We start from the raw sequence: 21,982 nt of genomic DNA, 5'->3' as shown, positions 1-21,982 counted from the left end.
AGATCTGGCCACTGCACTCCAGCCTGGGTGACACAGCGAGACTCCGTCTCAAAAAAAAAAAAAAACAAAAAAACACAAAATTAGCCGGTTGTGGTGGCACACGCCTGTAATCCCTCGGGAGGCTGAGGTAGGAGAATCGCTTGAATCTGGGAGGCAGAGGTTGCGGTGAGCCAAGATCGCAGCATTGCACTCCAGCCTGGGCAACAAGAACAAAACTGTCTCAAAACAAACAAACAAACAAACAAACTCACTCTAGGCCTGGCACGGTGGCTCACGCCTGTAATCCCAGCACTTTGGGAGGCTGAGCCAGGTGGATCATTTGAGGTCAGGAGTTCGAGACCAGCCTGGCCAACATGGAGAAACCCCCTCTCTACTAAAAATACAAAAATTAGCCAGGCGTGGTGGCGCATGCCTGTAACCCCAGCTACTCCAGAGGCTGAGGCAGGAGAATGGCTTGAACCTGGGAGGCGGAGGTTGCAGTGAACTGAGATGGCGTCACTGCACTCCAGCCTGGGCGATGGAGCAAGACTCTGTCTCATAAAAACAAAAGAAAACAAAACAAAACAAAAAAACCCTCTAATAAGCCTTACAGGCCAGGGGTGGTGGCTCATGCTTATAATCCCAGCACTCTGGGAGGCTGAGGTGGGCAGATTACCTGAGGTCAGGAGTTCCAGACTAGCCTGGCCAACAAGGTGAAACCCCATCTCTACCAAAAATACAAAAATTAGCCGGGTGTGGTGGTGCATGCCTGTAGTTCCAGCTACTTGGGAGGCTGAGGCAGGAGAATCACTTGCACCTGGGAGGCAGAGGTTGCAGTGAGCCAAGATCGTGCCATTGTACTCCAGCTAGGGCAACAAGAGTAAAACTCCGGCCAGGCGCGGTGGCTCAAGCCTGTAATCCCAGCACTTTGGGAGGCCGAGACGGGCGGATCACGAGGTCAGGAGTTCGAGACCATCCTGGCTAACACGGTGAAACCCCGTCTCTACTAAAAAATACAAAAAACTAGCCGGGCGAGGTGGTGGGCGCCTGTAGTCCCGGCTACTCGGGAGGCTGAGGCAGGAGAATGGCGTAAAAACCCGGGAGGCAGAGCTTGCAGTGAGCTGAGATCCGGCCACTGCACTCCACCCTGGGCGACACAGCGAGACTCCGTCTCAAAAAAAAAAAAAAAAAAAAAAAAAGTAAAACTCCATCTCAAAAAAAAAAAAAAAAAAGCCTTACAACAACAGTAAAATACATCAGTTACTATTAGTACTATTATTATTATTTGCATTTCACACACCAAAGCTCAGAGACATTACACAGCAAATGGTGGAGCTGGGATTTAAATACACGCAGTTTTACTCCTAATTCACTGAGTGTTACAAGTTGCTACCTTATTCTTGCTGATGTAGCCCTGTTGTGCTCCAAGTTAGTATTATCTAATGAAGCTTGGACTAAAAATGGTTTGTTCCACCTATCTTGTATTCATTGCTGTCAGTTGAAAGAGGCCACTTATCAGTGTCCTTTTTGATTCCGCTTTGAGGGCAGTTGTGGAGACAACTATTCCTGCCACATCACTGAGTCATTAATCTGATATGCATTTTGTACCCTTCTATATGTCAAACATATTCTAGCCCTTAATCCCAAGACCTCAACTGGAGAGGAGTCTGTCGAGAAGAAGGAATGGTCAGGTTGTTGGAGGAAGTTTGAACTGTGAAGTAGAATATCTAACTGAAATGGCAGCAACGCTGGCAGGAAGAGATAGAAGCCAGTGTTAGGATGGAGAGAAACGGCAGTGAGGTGATAATGAAAATGCCTATTGAATTTTATTTGGTTTTCATTTAATCTTTCAACAATACTGCAAGCTAAGTACTTAACCTGAGAGGTTAGGCAAACTTGCCCAAGTCCAAGCTGGTAAACCGCAGAGCCAAAATATGAACTCACATCTGTTAGTCCGTATTGTCTGAAGTGTCTGTCACAAGGTTAAACCATTATAATTGCCATTATTTAGAAAAATAAAGACACGGCCGGGCGCGGTGGCTCAAGCCTGTAATCCCAGCACTTTGGGAGGCCGAGACGGGCGGATCACGAGGTCAGGAGATCGAGACCATCCTGGCTAACACAGTGAAACCCCGTCGCTACTAAAAAATACAAAAAACTAGCCGGGCAAGGTGGTGGGCGCCTGTAGTTCCAACTCGGGAGGCTGAGGCAGGAGAATGGCATAAACCCGGGAGGCAGAGCTTGCAGTGAGCTGAGATCCGGCCACCGCACTCCAGCCTGGGCGACAGAGTGAGACTCTGTCTCAAAAAAAAAAAAAAAAAAAAAAAAGAAAAATAAAGACACTTATAAATAATGTATATTGCCAGTTTTGCTAAATGTCACCTTGCCAGGTAGGAAAATTAATCTCACAGAAAGCAAGCTGGCCGAAATTTTTGCACATAGTCTAAAACTTGGCACTTTCATAAAAAGGAGAAAGTGACAAACTTTAGTAAGACACTCGGTAGGGAAAATTTTATCTCAAATCCAAATTTATCTCCATTACAGTTAGTATATGTGCTGCCAAAGGGAGCACACCTCCATTAGAGTTAAAACCATATTAGTAAGAAATGTGTTTGAAGAGAGCTGCTGCCAGCAGGACAAACAGACTCCTTGAGAAACTGATTATTCTGTTTTATTACTGAGTGCTATTCCCTGCTTCTTCCAACCTTGTAATGCTCTTAAGACACAATGTTTTTTTTTTTTTTTTTTTTGAGACGGGGTCTCGCTCTGTCACCCAGGCTGGAGTGCAGTGGCCGGATCTCAGCTCACTGCAAGCTCCGCCTCCCGGGTTCACGCCATTCTCCTGCCTCAGCCTCCCGAGTAGCTGGGACTACAGGCGCCCGCCACCTCGCCCGGCTAGTTTTTTGTATTTTTTTTTTTTAGTAGAGACGGGGTTTCACCGGGTTAGCCAGGATGGTCTCGATCTCCTGACCTTGTGATCCACCCGTCTCGGCCTCCCAAAGTGCTGGGATTACAGGCTTGAGCCACCGCGCCCGGCCAAGACACAATGTTATAGGAAAATAATTTAAAATCAAGAACTTATTCTAGGAAGGACTCCCTTTCCAACAAAGAATTGTAATAGTCTAGTTTTATGAAGCCTAAAAATTTTCTACATAGCTATGAAATAACAATTAACACATTATTTTTCCTCAAATCAACTTTATACATAACTATTTGAACAGAAATCTCAAAATGATCAGTGATACAGGTTACACATGGCTCCCAATCAATAGGCTATTTATTTATTTATTTGAGACAGAGTCTCACTCTGTCGCCCAGGCTAGAGTGCAGTGGTGCGATCTTGGCACATTGCAACCTCTTGCCTCCCGCTTCAAGCGATCCTCCCACCTCAGCTTCCCGAGTAGCTGGGATTACAGGTGTGCACCACCATGCCCAGCTAAGTTTTTGTGTTTTTAGTAGAGATGGGGTTTTGCCATGTTGCCCAGGCTGGTCTCACACTCCTGAGCTCAGGCAATCCGCCTGCCTTGGCCTCCCAAAGTGTTAGGATTATAGGCATAAGCCACCATGCCTGGCCTAGGCTCTTCGGTTTATAATATTACAAACCTTTTTTTTTTTTTTTTTTTTGAGACAAGGTCTGGTTCTGTCACTTAGGCAGGAATGCAGTGGTGCAATCTCCACCTTCAGGGCTCAAGCCATCCTCCCAGCCAAGTAGTTGAGACTACAGGAGTATGCCAGCATGCCCGGCGAATTTTTGTATTTTTTGTAGAGATGCGGTTTTGCTATATTGTCCAGGCTGGTCTTGAACGCCTGAGGTCAAGCAATCTGCCTGCCTTGGCCTCCCAGATTGCTGGGATTATAGGTGTGGATCACTGTGCCTGGCAAAATTAAAACAAAAAAACTAGCCATTTTTGGGAAATGCAGTCTTTTTTTTTTTTTGAGACAGGGTCTTGCTCTGTTGCCCAGGCTGGAGTGTGGTGATGCCATCATAGCTCACTGTAACCTCAAACTCCTAGGCTCAAATAATCCTCCTGCCTCAGCCTCCCAAAGTGCTGGGATTAGGGTGTGAGCCACTGCCACTGAGCTCAGTTGTGAATATTTTTTAATGTATTTGTTTGTTAAATCTTAGAAATTTGGCTGTATTGAACAATATTTTATTTATTTGAATAATGATGACACTTTATTCCTTTTATCAAGTAACTTTTACAAACCATTTGTCCTGATCAAAATGGAAATGACAATTTGCTATAATTATTATTAGGAATATTTTCATCAAAATTTCCACCTTCTCTCCAGCTAATCAAATTCCATCTATGCTTCAAGAATCACTCCAAATCCCATTCCTTGATGCCTTCTCAGATGACTCTAGCTCAGGGGCTCTCAAACTTATCTGTCCATTAGAATCACTTGTGAGCTTTAAAAAATACTGATGCCTGTGTCCCAACACAATAAACTGTGATTTAATTGGTATGAGATGTTGCTTCAGACTTTTTAAAAGATCCCTAAATGACCCTAATGTGCAATGAAGTCTGAGAAACACTGCCCTTTTTTTTTTTTGACACAGAGTCTCGCTCTGTCACCCAGGCTGGAGTGCAGTGGCACGATCTCAGCTCACCGCAAGCTCCGCCTCCTGGGTTCACACCATTCCCCTGCCTCAGCCTCCCAAGCAGCTGGGACCAAGATATAAGTCACTGGGACCGGGCATAAGCCACCATACCTGGCTGAGTGACTCAAATTTTTTGCTTCTTTATACATGCCCATGAGTGACTGAAAATGCCATATGTGTTGATTTTTAGCTTACAAATAAATTTTAGAAAGTAGGTAAATTCACAAGTATAGAATCCATGAATAGTACAGATCCACTGTATATCCAACTCCTGTTCCTATGCCTGACACACAGTAAATGCTCAATAAATATTTGTCCAATGAAAAGCAGAACCAGGCTGGGCATGGGCTCACACCTATAACCCCAGCACTTTAGGAGGCCAAGGTGGGAGGACTGCTTGAGCCCAGGGGTTCCAGATCAGCCTGGGCAACATGGTGAAACCCTGTGTCTACAAAAAATACAAAACTTGGCCAGATGTGGTGGTGCATGCCTGTTGTCCTAGTTGCTTTTGAGGCTGGGGTGGGAAGGTAGCTTGAGCCGGGGAGGTCAAGGCTGCAGTGAACTGTGATTGTGCCACTGCACTTGGCTTGGATGACAAAGTGAGACTGTTTCAAAATAATAACAATAATAATAATGATCTTTATCTTAGCTGGCATGGTGGTTCATACGTGTAGTCCCAGCTGCTTGGGAGGCTGAGGTGGTAGGATTGTTCGAACTCAGGAGTTGAAGGATGCAATGAGTTATAACTACTCTGCTGCATTCAAACCTGGACAACAGACCAAGACTCTATCTCTAAAATAAATAAATAAACAAATAGGCCAGGCATGGTGGCTCACGCCTGTAATCCCAGCATTTTGGGAGGCTGACATGGGTGGATCCCTTGAGATCAGGAGTTCAAGACCAGCCTGGCCAATGTGGTGAAACCCCGTCTCTCCTAAAAATACAAAACTTGGCCGGGCGTGGTGGTGCACACCAGTAGTCCCAGGTACTCTGAAGGCTGAGGCAGAAGAATCACTTGAACCTGGGAGGTGGAGATTGCAGTGAGCCGAGATTGCGCCACTGTACTCCAGCCTGGGTAACAGAGTGAGACTCTGTCTCAAAGAAACAAAAACAAAAACAAAACATTTTTATATTTTAGAGATATACACTGAAATATTTAAAAATGAAATAATATATATTTGTTTCAAAATACTTGGGGGAGTGAGGAGTGGGTGGAAATATACACAACACAAGATTAACATGAGTTAGCCAGGCACGGTGGCTCATGCCTGTAATCCCAGCACTTTAGGAGGCGGAGGTGGGTGGATCAGTTGAGGTCAGGAGTTCGAGACCAGCCTAGCCAACACCACGAAAGCCTATCTCTACTAAAAATACAAAAACTAGCTGGGTGTGGTGGTGGGCACCTGTAATCTCAGCTACTCAGGAGGCTGAAGCAGGAGAATTGCTGGAGCCTGGGAAGTGGAGGTTGCAGTGAGCCACTGCACTACAGCCTGGGTAACAGAGTGGACTGTCTCAGAAAAAAAAAAAAAAAAGATTAACATAATTGCTGAAGGTGGGTGATGGATACAGAAAAGTTTACTGTACTACTATTTTTGTTTATGTATTATTGCTTTGTTTTCTATAATATAGTATTTTTTTTTTTTTGAGACAGAGTCTCGCTCTATTGCCAGACTGGAGTGCAGTGGTGCGATCTCAGCTCACTGCAACCTCCACCTCGCAGATTCAAGCAATTCTCCTGCCTCAGCCTCCTGAGTAGCTGGGACTACAGGTGCACGCCACCACGCCTGGCTAACTTTTGTATTTTTAGTAGAGATGGGGTTTTACCATGTTGGTCAGGATGGTCTCAATCTCTTGACCTCGTGATCCACCCACCGTGGCCTCCCAAAGTGCTGGGATTACAGGTGTGAGCCACCATGCCTGGCCAAAACGAACGCTAGTATTTTTAAAATTTAATCTTTTTTTGTTTTGTTTTTGAGACAAAATCTTGCTCTGTCACTCAGGCTTGAGTGCAGTGGCAAGATCTCCGCTCACTGCAGCCATGATCTCTTAGACTCAAGCGATCTTCCTGACTCAGCCTCCTGGGTAGCTGGGACTGCAGGCGTGCATCATTACAAATGGTTAATTTTTTTTGGATTTTTTTTTTTTTTTTAGTAGAGACAAGGTCTTGCTATGTTGCCTAGGCTGGTCTTGAACTCCCAAGCTCCTGCTGCAACCTCCCAACATGTTGGCATTATAGGCGGGAGCTACTTTACCAGGTGTAAACTTTGAAATAACACATACATTTCTGCATCTACAGTCAGGACAATTTGCTATGATGTGACAAATATCATAACTGAGGCTCAGAAAAAGGGGTTCAAGGAAGCAGGTAAGAATCAAGCTCAGTCAGGACAAACAACAGTCCTCTAAGGTGGGACACAGGAACATAGCTAGCTATTGTAGACAGATGTGGACAAGTGCCACTTAGGGAAATTGGCCATATTTGGAGGTAAATGCTAAAGTAGTATTCAAGTCAGCACAGACACTAATACCCAATAGTGGGGAAAGATGGAGGGCAGAGGACGGTTCCATCCACATAAAATACTTTAGGAGCCTATAAAAGCCAGCTATGGGCTGGGCGCAGTGGCTCACGCCTGTAATCCTAGCACTTTGGGAGGCTGAGGCGGGCGGATCACCTAAGTTTGAGATAAGCCTGGCTAACATGGTAAAACCCCGTTTCTACTCAAAATACAAAAAATTAGCTAGGCGTGGTGGCACACCCCTGTAATGCCAGCTACTCAGGAGGCTGAGGCATAAGAATCACTTGAACCTGGAGGTGGAAGTTGCACTGAGCCAAGATCGCACCACTGCACTCTAGTTTGGACAATAAGAGCGAAACTCCATCTCAAAAACAAAAAAAGGCCAGTATGGGCAGCAGGTCTTATGTCTCAGATACTCATACAGACCATCTTCCTGCCCATTACTCCTTTCTCTGTTTTCCTCCCTCTGCTAACTCCCTGCTTTTCTTTATGACCTATTAAGATGCTGTTCTCAAGATCACTTACTCTCCTCCCACTCAAGATGAGGAGCCTCGTGATAGTCCTTCCCACTCCTTGCCCAGCCACATTTGGCTTGTAGGCCTAGAAAAGAAAGCTAGATAAAGAATGTGCTGAGTACCAAGAGACTCTAGCCCACTTTGATAACGCTGAGACAGAGTCCTAGCCAGATAAGATATGGGAGGGGAGCACAAAGAGAAGAGTGTGCTAACACTCCCTGTGAAGGGTAGGATATTCTGGGTCATTTAAATAGGAGATTTAGTGTTTAATAAAACAGATTCAGTGTTTGTTGATGTTATTTTACTTAAAAATCTAAAACAGTGGCTAAGAATGCCTGCAGGTGTGAAGCACTGGGCCTTCAAATACTATGTTTTCTGAAATTAATGCGTTGGGGGACCAGAGCCAAATAACTCGCCAGTCTACCACATGCAGATTACATTTCGGAAAGTGGAGAACAGGCTTGAATTTTTATGCTGTGGAGGCTCTCCTAGGAAATCTCGAACAAGTTACTGTTTGGTGAGATAAAGAGCTATGTGACTTCTGAGGCTGACAATCAATCAATCAATCAATCAATCAAAAGAACTTTGAAGTGAGTAATTTCTCCTCAATATCTAAATAGGAAATCACCAAAAATGAGACTGGGAGACTCTGGATAAGTCAGTAAATTTGGCTGGGCCTTAATTTCCTCATCTTATCAAATCAGTTAATTAGAATAGATGATCTCTAAAGATTGGAGTTCAGCTCCAAACTTCTGATTCCACAAAATACTTTAAAAAGAAACCTTTTTTATTACAGAAAAATTTAAAAAGCCATAAAAAGGAAAGGAACTCTGAGGTACCAATCACCCAACTTCCACATGTGTCTAATCTTTTTTACCCACCCCCTACCTACTCCCTTCTCTTTCCCGCACTCCTCCCCATCCCCCACGGATTATTTTGAAGCAAATCCTAGACATCATATAAAGCACAGTCTTAACAAATTTCTCTTTCATCAAAGGTGGTTTATAAATAACAGATGAGATAAAGTCAGTCTTTCCGGCCGGGAGCAGTGGTTCATGTCTGTAATAGCAGCACTTTGGGAGGTTGAGGCGGGCGGATCATGAGGTCAGGAGATCGAGACCATCCTGGCTAACACGGTGAAACCCCATCTCTACTAAAAATACAAAAAATTAGCTGGGCGTGGTGGCGGGCGCCTGTAGTCTCAGCTACTCGGGAGGCTGAGGCAGGAGAATGGCGTGAACCCAGCAGGTAGAGCTTGCAATGAGCTGAGATCGTGCCACTGCACTCCAGCCTGGGTGACAAAGCAAGACTCCGTCTCAAAAAAAAAAAAAAAAAAAAAGTCTTCCCACTTTTCCTAAATATTTTTTCTTATTGCAACTGTAAACATTATCATTATGGTATTAAAATAAGCTTGGATCAGCATTACAGGATGCCAAGTCATATGCTGAATGATCCAATCATATTCACTAAAAGAAGAGCTACCATTATTGAGCACTTGCTACCTTCCAGGTACTATTGTGTCTTGTTAGTTATGTGTTGTCATGTAACAAATCATCCCCAAATTTTGCAGCTGGAAAGAAGAAACATTTATTACCTCACAGTTTCTGTGAGTAAAGAATCCGGGAGTGGCTTAGCAGGGTGATCTGGATCAGGGTCTCTCAGGACGTTGCGATCAAGACGTTGGCTGAGGCCGTAATCATCTCGAGGCTCAGTTTGGGGAGGATCCACTTCTAATTTAAATCACGAGGAAATCTGATGGCATCGTAGCTAGTTTCCCCAAGATCAAGCAATCCAAGAGGATGAGACAGAGAATTCAAGACTGAAGTCACAGTCTTTTATCATTTCATCCTGTTAAGAGATATCTCATCAGTTTTGAAGTACTCAGTGTGTTAGAAAACAGTCAATAATTTCACCCCACACTCAATAGGAGGGGATTACACAAGGGTATAAATAGCAGGAGGCAGGAATTGTTGTAGACCATACTGAGAGGCTGCCTATCACATGTGCTGATTATTGATTCCTGAACTGATGTGTTTAATATTTATGGCTTATTGTAAATTAATAAATGATCTTCTTTGTGAATATCATTCTACTTACTTTACAGATGAGGAAAAGTTAAGTACCTTACCCAAGGACAGAGTGAAAGAAAGTGAGGGAAGCATAGACTGATTTATGCCAGGCATTCATCAATTATTATTATTATACAGGCACCCACCACCACATTCGGCTAATTTTTGTATTTTTTTTTTTTTTGAGACGGAGTCTTGCTCTGTCGCCCAGGCTGGAGTGCAGTGGTGCGATCTCGGCTCACCGCAAGCTCCGCCACCCGGGTTCACGCCATTCTCCTGCCTCAGCCTCCCGAGTAGCTGAGACTACAGGCGCCCACCACCACGCCTGGCTAATTTTTTGAATGTTTAGTAGAGACGGGGTTTCACTGTGTTAGCCAGGATGGTCTCGATCTCGTGACTCTGTGATCCGCCCGCCTCGGCCTCCCAAAATGCTGGGATTACAGGCAGGAGCCACCGCGCCCAGTCTAATTTTTGTATTTTTAAGTAGAGGCAGGATTTCACCATATTGGTCAGGCTGGTCTCCAATTCCCGACCTCCAGTGATCCACCCGCCTCAGTCTCCCAAAGTGCTGGGAATACAGGCGTGAACCATGGCGCCCAGCCTTTATATTAAAATTTAAAACAAGACTAGGTACGGTGGCTCACACCTGGAATCCTAGCACTTTGGGTGGCCGGGAAGCAGGCGGATTGCTTGAGCTCAGGAGTTTGAGACCAGCCTGGGCAACGTGGCAAAACCCTGTCTCTACCAAAAAAAAAAAGGAATACAATAAATTAGCCAGGCGTGGTGGCGCACGCCTGTAGTCCCAGCTACTTGGAAGGCTGAGGCAGGAGAATTGCTTCAGCCTGGGAGGTGGAGTTTGCAGTGAGCCAAAATGACACCATTGCACTCCAGCCTGGGCAACAGAGCAAGACTCTGTCTCAAGAAAAAAAAAAAAAAATATATATATATATATATACACACACACACACACACACACATACACACACATACATGTATATATATACATATATAAAAAACAAAATTTAAAATGAACTTATTTCAGTTCTGGGCCCCTAAGCATGCAATTGAGAAGGCTGCCACATCAAGAACTTTCAGATCTAAGAACAGTTAACTCAGATGAAAAATTAGTCCCAAAACATTCAAGTTCATTCTATGACATTTTTGGCAGAAAATGGCAGTGAAAAATCTATGGTAAATCTATAGGACGATTAAGATAGTGAGAAAAATTAAAGAAAATCCTAAGCCTTCCATTGCAAAGTGACAAAAATCAAGTCAAGTGGAAGAGAGATACCGGCTTCATCCATTTTTCATTTCCGTGGGTGCCATAAAAAGAGAGAAACAATCAAACAAAAACAAAAAAACTCTGAATCCCTGAGTGTTAATGAAATAAATGTACCCATTAAGAAATCTTGTCTTGGTTGGGCGCAGTGCATGTCTGTAATCCCCAGAGTTTTGGGAGGCTGAGGTGAGAGGACTGCTTGAGCTCAGGTGTTCAAGACTAGCCTGGGCAATATAGTGAGACTTTATATGTTCCCCTACCCCCCAAAAAAATTAGTGGGGTGTGGGTGGGTGATTGGCACGGACCTACAGTCTCAGCTACTTGGGAGGCTGAGGTGGGAGGACTGCTTGAGCCCTGGAAGTCAAGGCTGCAGTGAACCCTGTTTGTGCCACTGCACTCCAGTCTGGGTGACAGAGGGAGACCCTGGGTCCAAAAAAAGGGGTGGGGGGCTGAAGAAATCTTATCTTTCCTAGTTGAGATGAGGAAAAATTAAAAACTATATATGTAAATAAAAAAAGAAATCTTGTTTAATATTGCTTTAAAACTGTTAATTAATTTAGACTTGGGGAAGGAAGGAAAAGAAGTACACAAACTAAATTTTCTTTCTTTTTTTTTTTGAGGCAGAGTTTTGCTCTTACTGCCCAACCTGGAGTGCAATGGTGCGATCTCCGCTCACTGCAACCTCCGCCTCCCGGGTTCAAGCCATTCTCCTGCCTTGGCCTCCCGAGTAGCTGGGATTACAGGCATGCACCACCACGCCCAGTGTTTTAGTAGAGACGGGGTTTCTCAATCTTGGTCCGGCTGGTCTCGAACTCTTGACGTCAGGGGATCCGCCCGCCTTAGCCTCCCAAAGTGCTGAGATTACAGGCGTGAGCCACCGCATCCGGCCCACAAGCTGGATTGTCAAGTTTCCAGGGGGCCCAAATTGGCTCCAAACTGTTATTAAATAAGCCTTATTTTTATTGCTGCGCATTTCTTCTGAAATCAATTCTGACTGCTTATGTGGTTAGAAAAATAGTTTCTGCTATTGAATATAAAACTCAAATTATTCATGATATGCAATAAACTTCAGAAATAAATGGACAGCAGTACATTTATGACCTAGGTCTAATTTCACATTTTTATGCAAAAATACAGATGAAATAAGGAGAGTGTAATTCTCAGGAAAATAATCATTATGTATGTGGATACTCACCAGATGTGCAGAAATCTTACCAGTTCTGATTTTGACCTGCCATGGAATCTGAAGTCATTCGCCTTTTTTTCCCCCCCCAGAGGTAAAAAAGTTCTACTTCAAACCATTTCCTTCTTCCTAAATAATTACTGATTATTCTTTTTCATTTACTATAACTCAAAAACGTTGTTCAAAAATATCTTGCAAAATTTGCATTATAGCGAAACGACTCTGCAGGCGTCTGTGTCAATAATGAGGCTACTCTTAGGAGGCGTGAGGGTACTATGTAAATAAGCGATTACTCCATTAGGAATTCCCATCCCCAAATCTGGGCCGAAGTAGCGACACCGAATGCGGCCAGGGACTCACATGGTGCGCTGGAGCCAAAGGGTTTCGGGAAGCGCCAGCGCGCCGGTCTCTCTGGGGTCCCAGAGCCCCCTACTCATGCGTGGGAATTCCAGCTCCCACCCAGGGAAGGAATCTTCACGTATCTCCCGGCACTGTCCTCAGTAACCTTCAGCCACTCGACATCACTTTCCCTGTCTTTGAAAACTCGGAGAGAAGAAGCCGCCACCTGCCTGAGGCCAAGGCAATAAACCCATATTACACGCCGAGGCTGAGCCCCGCAGGAAGGGGTGCACAGCGACCTCCAGAGCGCTTTCTCCCCAGCTCTGTTTGTGCAGGGTCGGCCGCGCGAACGCGGAGGAGGGACTCGGAGGCCCACAGGACTCAGACCCCGCGCCCAGCCGGGGTCGCGCAGGGGTCGGGGGAGGGGAGCGGTGGCCGCGGGGCCTCGGACCCCGGGGGCGGGGCCTGAGCGCCGCCCCGCCCCCTCCTCTCCACGCCTTCTCCCCCCCACCGCCCTTTTCCACCCGCCCCCGCAGGAGGAAAGGGAGAGGGAGGAGGAAAGGAAAGTGCTGTTCTGTGGAAAGGGGCGGAAGGCGGGGGAGAAAAAGGGAACAGAAACATGGCGGTCAAGTCTTGGGACGGAGGCGCCGCGGGCAGTTCCTAGGCGACCCGCCGCCCGCACTGTTAGACGGCTCACAGCGCGGAGGCACCCGCGCGGGCCCGCGCTCCGGCCATTGCTCCTGGCTGTAGGCGGCGCCCCTCCGAGACCCTGCCCGCGAGGCGGCGCAGGCGCAGAGCGGACTGAGGTGGCGGCGGCCGCTGGAGCTAGTACCCCGCCCTGCCCTGCCGAGCGCGCCCAGGCCGCGGAACCGGTGCTTTCATGCCCCAGGAAGAAACCGTGTCGCGGTGGCGCTGACAGAGGACCAGGCAGCAGGTGAGGCTGCGGCGCGGGGCCTTTGGCGGAGGAAGCCTGAGCTGTGCCCTCGCGGGGCCTGCGCTCCAAGGCTGGGAGGGCGCCGGACAGGTAGAGCCGAGAAGGCAGAATTCCAAGTGGCCGGCCTGCGGGGGGTCGCCGAGGAGGCGGAGAGTGGCCGCGGCTGGCGTTCCTGGCCTAGTTTCTCCGCGGTTTCCGGGGGCGGGGAGTCCCCGGAGCCTGCGGGATGTGGTCGGGGAAAGGCTGCCCCTGGAGAGCCTCCCCGCGCCGCCGCCCGGGCCCCTGAGAATCGTTTGCTTACAAGCGCGAGGAGTCTGGGCCCGGGGGACCGCAGGGGCGACGGCCGCCTGGGTGGGGGCAGGGGTGCGGAGGGAGCAGGATCGGGGGTTCCCAGAGGGGGTCGAGGCCGAGAGCACGTAGAGCTAGAGCCCGGGGTGGCGGGCCGTCTCGAGGGGGGTCGGGGGACTGAGAAATGTCGGGGACAACGGGGAGGAGGGGGACCTGGGCAGGTGTCGCTGGTGAATTGAGGACATTTCCTCCTCTGTCTTACGCCGATCCTCAGGGCTTCTTTGTCGGGGATGACTTTTTAGGAAGGCAGGGTCCTTTTAACTCTGGAGTGACTAAACACAAAACCAAGGAATGAAGTCCTAGGGCTGACTTCTGTAAAGAGCTGTAACTTTTTCTGTTTTAAGAATGCTGTCGTTTTTTTTTTTGTTTTTGTTTTTCCTCCCCTTTTCTGCTTGATAGACCTTTTCCCTCTCGAAGACCGTCTTGTATCTGCACTAAAAAGGAATGACCCAGTTTTTAAATAGTACCCCCTTCTCCCCTTATGTATGTTTGTCACACTGGAAAATTTAGGGTAGTTACCGCAGTTATTGTGCAAATGTGAGGGAAAGTGTCATTTCCAGTAGTGACCCCTCAGCTGTCTCTGTGCCTCCGAGATACTGTCAAGCGTTGTAACCTGAGAAATTCACCCACTGAGCCTGCTTAATTGTGTGCAAACCCGTGTTGAGGCATTCTTCCCAGGCCCTAATTTACGTAGGAATAGGTTTTCCCTTCCGGTCTGGGTATAATGAGAGGGGAGAACGTTAGTGCTAAGGCACTGAGTTCTGGATAAATACTTGATTTGATGTGATCGTGTGTATTACTCTATCAGAAATGCAGAGCATTGTATGATTTTTCTGTGTACACGCGATAAGAGCAATATTAGTTGCAAAAGGAAATTTTCATCTCTGAACATTAAAGGTATCCTTTATCCTTATTCTTGGATATAACACGAAAAAAAGAAACTATATTTTGTCCTGTCCTTTGTATTACTGTTAAAGAGTTGGTATCTGCCTTCTTGCTATGAGACTGGAAAGTCGGCAGTGAACTTAGATTTGTATTCATGAACATGATCTGCCTCTCTTATAGGCTTGCTGTGATTTTTTTTTTCCTCCAGTAATGGCAAAGGGTTTTCTGCCGCTCAATCCACACTTTCCTCCGTTTTATTATCTCCGTTGACCATTTTGCAAAATAGTTTATTGAGATTAGGGGTCTGATCTTTCGTATGACCTGTTTTAGTGAATTGATCATATGCGACTTGACTTTGGCCAGTAGTACCTCGTTCAGGGTACAGTACTACTATTTAGACTTACTGATTTGGATAATAGGAAAGCTATAATGTTAGAAATGTTGTCCTTGTATATTGGAGAAATTTTGAAGTTGCATATTGGAGTAATTTACTCCTGTATGCTTCGTAAATGAGTGCATTCTATTGTCGAGAGTAAATACAGTATTTTGTAGTGTAAACTTAAGCTTTTAGCTGAGGAAATTGGCAACATAGTTGGAGTGTGGAGACTATTCTTAAAACGCAGATGTTTTAAATTACAAGGAACTGTAGTGATGTGTAGGCTGTAACAGTTCCTGGTGCCAAATTTGGGAGATATTTGGTTGAGGTGCTTTCTATAAAGAAACATACTAAGTATCTGCAATAAAAGCGAATTTGTAGCTATACACAAAGGATTTTACATTATAAATAATAACTCAATAAGGCACCTTTCTTTGCTCTTTGTGTATCTGCCAGTTAAGACCAAAACATCTCATATTTTCATTGCAGTTTCCTGCCAAAACAAATACTGATTTTGCATGGGCTTTGCTGCTCAGTTTGAAAGCTAGGGGAATCTCTCAGAGCCTATTCTGGTTCTGGAGGCTTCCTGGCTAAAAAAAAGGAAAAAAAATGAAAGCTAGGTTTCAGTCATATGCTTGCACCTTAAGTACAGGTTATAAAATAAAAAAGAAAGTTGCTGAGTCAGTGGCAGGTTGTTTCATTTGTTCTTTTGATTTGCAAAACGAATTTCTGTCGTAATTTGAATTTCCAATATAATATGTTTGTTGAATAGCAAGGGCAAATAAGTTTTCATAATAACTGATTTAAAATGTTAATTTTGTTTATACTGGTGCCACAGGTTGTCAGTTTGACAGACGTAGTAAAGGGATGCCTTGTTGGAATGGGAAATTCCTTTTTAACAGCTAAAATTTGGGGAAAGGATTTTGCATAGTACAGCTGGTGTAAAACAATAGGTCTTTAGCATCAGATTGTAGGATATTCCAAAATTAGGCAGTTTTATTATTTGAAATTTAAAACTTAGTATTTTGCAGGAAGAAGTTTAAAGCTTTAAAACATTTTCTACCTATATAAGTATGTGGATGTAATAGAGCTTAATACGGTATTTGAAACTGTTTTTTTTTTTTTTTTTTTTTTTTTTGCGATGTCTCGCTTCCTCACCCAAGCTGGGGTGCAGTGGTGCGATCTCGGCTCATTGCAACCTCTGCCTCCCAGATTCAAGTGATTCTCCTGCCTCTGCCTCACAGATTCAAGCGATTCTCCTGCCTCAGCCTCCCGAATAGCTGGGATTACAGGCGCCTGCCACCACGGCTGGCTAGTTTTTGAAATTTTAGTAGAGAAGGGGTTTCACTATGTTGGCCAGGCTGGTCTCGAACGCCTGATGTCAGGTGATCCACCCACCTAGGCCTCCGAAAGTGCTGGGATTATAGGCGTGAGCCACCATGCCCAGCCTTTGAAAACTTTTTATTGGAAAAAATGTAACATGATTAAAAGAAATTCAAAAGAAAAAATTTAAATTACTGTCACCTAACACTTATATTTTTCTGTACTCTAGTCCTGTTATTCTTCTATAATATAGTAGTAATGTAATATTCTAATCCTACCTGTGCTTGTGTATAATTCTGTGATTAATGTTGATATAATTGTCTTTAAATTTAACATGCTTTCCCTGTTGCTGTATATTACTGTATTTTATGGCTTTTAATAGTCCAAAGTTTTATTTACTGCCTTAGTTTATTTAACCATTTCCATATCTTAACATTTTAGTAATTCCACTTTTTTACTCGGATTATTATTACTATTATTATTTTTTTGAGATGGAGTCTCGCTCTGTCACCCAAGCTGGAGTGCAGTGGCGCTATCTTGGCTCACTGCAACCTCCACCTCCCAGGTTCAAGCGATTCTGCTGTCTTGCCCTCCTGAGTAGCTGGGACTACAGGCACGTGCTACCATGCCTGGCTAATTTTTTTTTATTTTTAGTAGAGACGGGGTTTCACCGTGTTAGCCATGGTGGTCTCGATCTCCTGACCTCGTGATCCACCCGCCTCAGCCTCCCAAAGTGCTGGGATTACAGGCATGAACCACCACACCCGGCTGTTTTTTTTTGACAGGATCTCACTTTGTCACCCGGGCTAGAGTGCAGTGCATCTCAGCTCACAGCAGCCTCTACCTCCTGGGTTCAAGTGATCCTCCTGCCCTAGCCCCCCTAATAGCTGGGGCTACAGGTGCGCGCGCACGTGCGTGCATCACCACACTTGGCTAACTTTTTGTATTTTTTGTAGAGACAGGGTTTTGCCATATTGCCCAGGGTGTTCTTGAACTCCTAAGCTCAAGCACTTCACTGGCCTCAGCCTCACAAAGTGCTAGGATTACAAGCATGAGCCACTGTGCCTGGCCCATACATTTTCACTCTTAAAATAATGCTATAATGAAATTGTTTTGCTAATATGATGGTCCATAGGTCTATACCAAATTACTTTTTGAAATTTTGGGAAAGTCAACTTTCTTTTCTTTTTTTTCCTTTTTTTTTATGAGGTGGAGTCTTGCTCTTGTCACCCAGGCTGGAGTGCAATGGCATGATCTCGGCTCACTGCAGCCTCCGCCTCCCGGGTCCTGAATCAAGAGATTCTCCTTGCGTCAGGGTCCTGAGTAGCTGGGATTACAGATGCCTGTCACCACACCCAACTAATTTTTGTATTTTTAGTAGAGACGGGATTTTGCCGTGTTGGCCAGGCTGGTCTTGAACTCCTGACCTCAGGTGATCCATCTGCCTCGGCCTCCCAAAGTGCTGGGATTACAGGCGTGAGCCACCACACCTGGCCGAAAGTCACCTTTTTTTGAATTACTTTCTTTGTGGTGGATCATTAGGGCTGCTACAATATAGTATTTAATTGAGAACTGAATTGAAACAAGGCGAAAGACTGTAGATGTGCATGTATGACTTGAATTCGTTGAGAGAAAATCAAAATATAAATTCATAATTCTGTTAATGACTTGCTACTAGTTTGTGTACATTAACTTTTATGATATAAGTAGTGTAATTCCTATACTTCAGTAATATTGTGGGGCCTAAATGTTTTTAAGTGTTCTTTGTTTCAATCAAACCTAATTATCTACAAATCCAGATTTATGGTCTGTTGGTTTACAGAAGAGTCATCTTATATTTTTGTGATATATTAATTTGTTTTTGTAATATTTAAAGGCTGTCCTTGAATCGAGTTTTTTCTTTGATATGTTTTTATTTTTTTTTTTCATTTTTTTAGCCAGGAGATATTCTTATCTGATAATCTAGTTTTTTACTGTGTGTATGTACAGTTCAATTATCTCTTAATTTAGGGATTCTTGGATCCTGAAAGCATAAATGTTATAAATCTTTTTTTAAATTACGGAAAGGAGGATCTATTAAAGAGGTACTTTTCTATCTGCTAGAAATAATAAGACGAATGATATAAAAAGGTGACTAGTAAGGTCTAATAGTTAAACAGTCCTGTAAATAAGCACCCTAACTATAGCACAGCAAATACAGAATAGAGCAAAATATGCTGCAGGAGCAGAGGGAAACACTTGTGTAGTATGGATTAGAGAAGGTTTGCATAGAATAAGACATCTGATTAAAAACTTACAAATGGCTGTAAAAAGGCATAAAGGAATGAAAAAAATGTGATGAAGTTTATTAAAATGCAAGTAATTTAGAGGGAGTGGGTGCTAAGCTGGAGAGTAAAGAGAGGCTATGTCATGAAAGGTCTTACAGTCAAGTGAGAAATTGAGACTCTATATTGTAGAGAACAGGGAAACATTGGAAGATTTAAGCTGTTAAATATTTTGGCTCCGTTATGAAGGAGGGGTTGGGAGAACAGTTTGAGTGAGGCTGCAGGTTCATGATCAGAACATCTTGAAGGCACCTAGACGTGAATTGAGAACAGCGGTGGTAGGGATAGAAAAAAATGGATAGACTTGAGAACTGTTACATAATACAAACATTTCCTATGGCCCACAGGCCATGTCACTTTAGCCTTACCTTCTTCCCCATGTGTACCTGCCACACCAGTCTACTTTCAAGTTTTTTCCCTCAGAGCCTTTGCATATATACTATTCCATTTGCATGCTACTTTTTCTAAAAGATCATTTCTGGTCCTATTCCAGCATCTTGCTGTTTTAATCTGTAGAATTTCTTTCTTTTTCTTCCTTTTTCACATTTGTTCCTCATATTAATTGGGCAATTATAGGCAATTTGACTATTTTTGTTTGAGACGGAGTTTTGCTTTTGTCTCCCAGGCTGGAGTCCAGTGGTGCTATCTTGGCTCACTGCAACCTCAATCTCCCATGCTCAAGTGATTCTCCTGCCTCAGCTTACTGAGTAGCTAGGATTACAGGCATCCACCACCATGCCCAGCTAATTTTTGTATTTTTAGTAGAGATGGGGTATCACCATGTTGGCCAGCTGGTCTCGAACTCCTGACCTTAGGTGATCCATCCACCTCGGCTTCCAACTTTTTTGTGTTTTGTAAGTTTGGGTCTATTTCTGGTTTCTTCTGTCTAATTGGTCTGTATGTCTATTCTTTTTTTTTTTTTTTTTGAGACGGAGTCTCGCTGTGTCTCCCAGGCTGGAGTGCAGTGGCGTGATCTCGGCTCACTGCAAGCTCCGCCTCCCGGGTTCACGCCATTCTCCCGCCTCAGCCTCCCAAGTAGCTGAGACTACAGGCGCCCGCCACCACGCCCGGCTAGTTTTTTTTTTTTGTATTTTTAGTAGAGACGGGGTTTCACCATGTTAGCCAGGATAGTCTCGATCTCCTGACCTCGTGATCCACCCGCCTCGGCCTCCCAAAGTGCTGGGATTACAGGCTTGAGCCACCGCGCCCGGCCTGTATGTCTATTCTTATACCAATGCTATTTATTACTTTATTTCTTTTTTTTCTTTTTAAATTTTCTTTTTTTTAATTTGAGATGGAGTTTTGCCTTTGTCACCTAGGCTGGAGTGCAATGGTGCGATCTTGGCTCACTGGAAACTCTGCCCCCCGGGGTTCAAGCGATTCTCCTGCCTCAGCCTCCCAAGTAGCTGGGATTACAGGAACCAGCTACCACACCTGGCTAATTTTTGTATTTTTAGTAGAGATGGGGCCAGAGGTTGGCCAGGCTGGTCTTGAACTCCTGACCTCAGGTGATCCACCCACTTCGGCTTTCTAGTGTGCTGTGATTTTAGGCTAGAGCCACCGCGTCCAGCCCCAGCACTGTTTTTGTAATTTCCATTTTACAAGTCTTGTAGATACTTTGTTCAATTTATCCCTAAGCACTTTATTTTAATTTTTTGTGTTGTCTCTTGCTAGTCATATTGTATTTTTAGGTTTCTTTTCCCAGTTTGTTGATAGTATGTAGGAATACAACTGAATCTTTTGTATATTTACTTTTTATTGTTATATCATTAAATTCACTTTTTAGTTGTGACAGGTTTTTTTTTGAGACGGAGTTTTGCTCTTGTTGCCCATGCTGGAGTGCAATGGCACGATCTCGGCTCACTGCAGCCTCTGCCTCCCGGGTTCAAGGGAGTCTCCTCTCCTGCCTCAGCTTCCTGAGTAGCTGGGATTACAGGTGCGCACCACCACACCCAGCTAATTTTTTGTATTTTTAGTAGAGATGGGGTTTCTTTTTTTTTTTTTTTTTTTGAGACGGAGTCTTCCTCTGTCGTCCAAGCTGGAGTGCAGTGGCGCGATCCTGGCTCACTGCAAGCTCCGCCTCCTGGGTTCACGCCATTCTCCTGCCCCAGCCTCCCGAGTAGCTGGGACTACAGGCGCCCGCCACTGCGCCCGGCTCATTTTTTGTATTTTTCGTAGAGACGGGGTTTCACCGTGGTCTCTATCTCCTGACCTTGTGATCCGCCTGCCTCGGCCTCCCAAAGTGCTGGGATTACAGGCGTGAGCCACCGCGCCCAGCTGAGATGGGGTTTCGCCATGGCCAGGCTGGTCTTGCACTCCTGACCTCAGGTGATCCGCCTGCCTTGACCTCCCAGAGTGCTGGGATTACAGGAGTGAGCCAACAACTTTTAGGTTTCTTAGGATTTTGTTGTTGTTGTTTTGTTTTTGAGGCAGAGTCTCACTCTGTCACCCAGACTGGAGTTCAGTGGTTTGATCGCGGCTCACTGCAACCTCTGCCTCCCAGGTTCAAGCAATTCTCCTGCCTCAGCCTCCCAAGTAGCTGGGACCACAGCCTTGTGCCACCACACCGGGCTAATTTTTGTGTGTGTATGTTTTTAGTAGAGACAGGGTTTCACCTTGTTAGCCAGGGTGGTCTCGATCTCCTCACATCGTGATCCGCCCGCCTCGACCTCCCAAAGTGTTGGAATTGCAGGCGTGAGCCACCGCACCTAGCAGGATTTTCTTTTCTTTTCTTTTTTTTTTTGAGGCGGAGTCTCGCTGTGTTGCCCAGGCTGGAGTGCAGTGGCCGGATCTCAGCTCACTGCAAGCTCCGCCTCCCGTGTTTACGCCATTCTCCTGCCTCAGCCTCTGGAGGAGCTAGGACTACAGGCGCCAGCCACCTCCCCCGGCTAGTTTTTTTGTATTTTTTAGTAGAGACGGGGTTTCACCGTGTTAGCCAGGAAGGTCTCGATCTCCTGACCTCATGATCCGCCCGTCTCTGCCTCCCAAAGTGCTGGGATTACAGGCTTGAGCCACCGCGCTCGACCAGGATTTTCTTTATACACAATCATTTCTGCAGAGAAAGCCAGTTGTACTTACTTATTTCCAATCTGTATACCATTTTTTTCCTACCTGTTGCCTCTGGCTAGATTAATGCTGTCCACTAGAAATATAAACCAAGTATGTAATTTAAATTTTATAGTACCCCCACACTAAAAAAGTAGCAATAAGAGAAATTAAATTTAATGTATTTTTAATTTTACTACATCCAAAATATTCTTCAATATGTATAGTAATTTCCTAGGGCTGCCATAGTAAATTACTGCAAAG

The 21,982-nt window shown here is 45.0% G+C and overlaps 3 protein-coding genes across 25 annotated transcripts in view; 1 reads left to right on the top strand and 2 right to left on the bottom strand.

The window, feature by feature from the left end:
- LOC102124370 (perilipin-2) overlaps positions 1-12,957 on the bottom strand; it is a 119,328-nt gene extending 106,371 nt beyond the window's left edge. For 6 of the 10 annotated variants that reach the window (XM_074017396.1, XM_074017401.1, XM_074017403.1 and 3 more), the window contains exons 1-2: positions 12,505-12,957; positions 9,208-9,461 (exon numbers count right to left, since the gene is read on the bottom strand). The gene's annotated coding sequence lies outside the window, so the exon portion shown is untranslated. Of the gene's footprint in view, positions 1-9,207; positions 9,462-12,156 lie in introns of all 10 variants that reach the window. The other 4 variants (XM_074017413.1, XM_074017402.1, XM_074017395.1 and 1 more) reach the window with 1 other exon arrangement.
- RPS6 (ribosomal protein S6) overlaps positions 1-21,982 on the bottom strand; it is a 183,954-nt gene that overhangs the window by 16,681 nt on the left and 145,291 nt on the right. The gene's annotated exons all lie outside the window — the stretch shown is intronic.
- DENND4C (DENN domain containing 4C) overlaps positions 13,277-21,982 on the top strand; it is a 147,853-nt gene continuing 139,147 nt past the window's right edge. For all 14 annotated transcript variants that reach the window (XR_012424671.1, XM_074017390.1, XM_065530479.2 and 11 more), the window contains exon 1: positions 13,277-13,417. The gene's annotated coding sequence lies outside the window, so the exon portion shown is untranslated. The remainder of the gene's footprint in view (positions 13,418-21,982) is intronic.

This window comes from Macaca fascicularis, chromosome 15, assembly GCF_037993035.2.
Source record: "Macaca fascicularis isolate 582-1 chromosome 15, T2T-MFA8v1.1".
NCBI lineage: Eukaryota > Metazoa > Chordata > Mammalia > Primates > Cercopithecidae > Macaca > Macaca fascicularis.
Note: the sequence above shows the minus strand (reverse complement) of the source record. Positions and strands in the feature narration are given on the sequence as shown.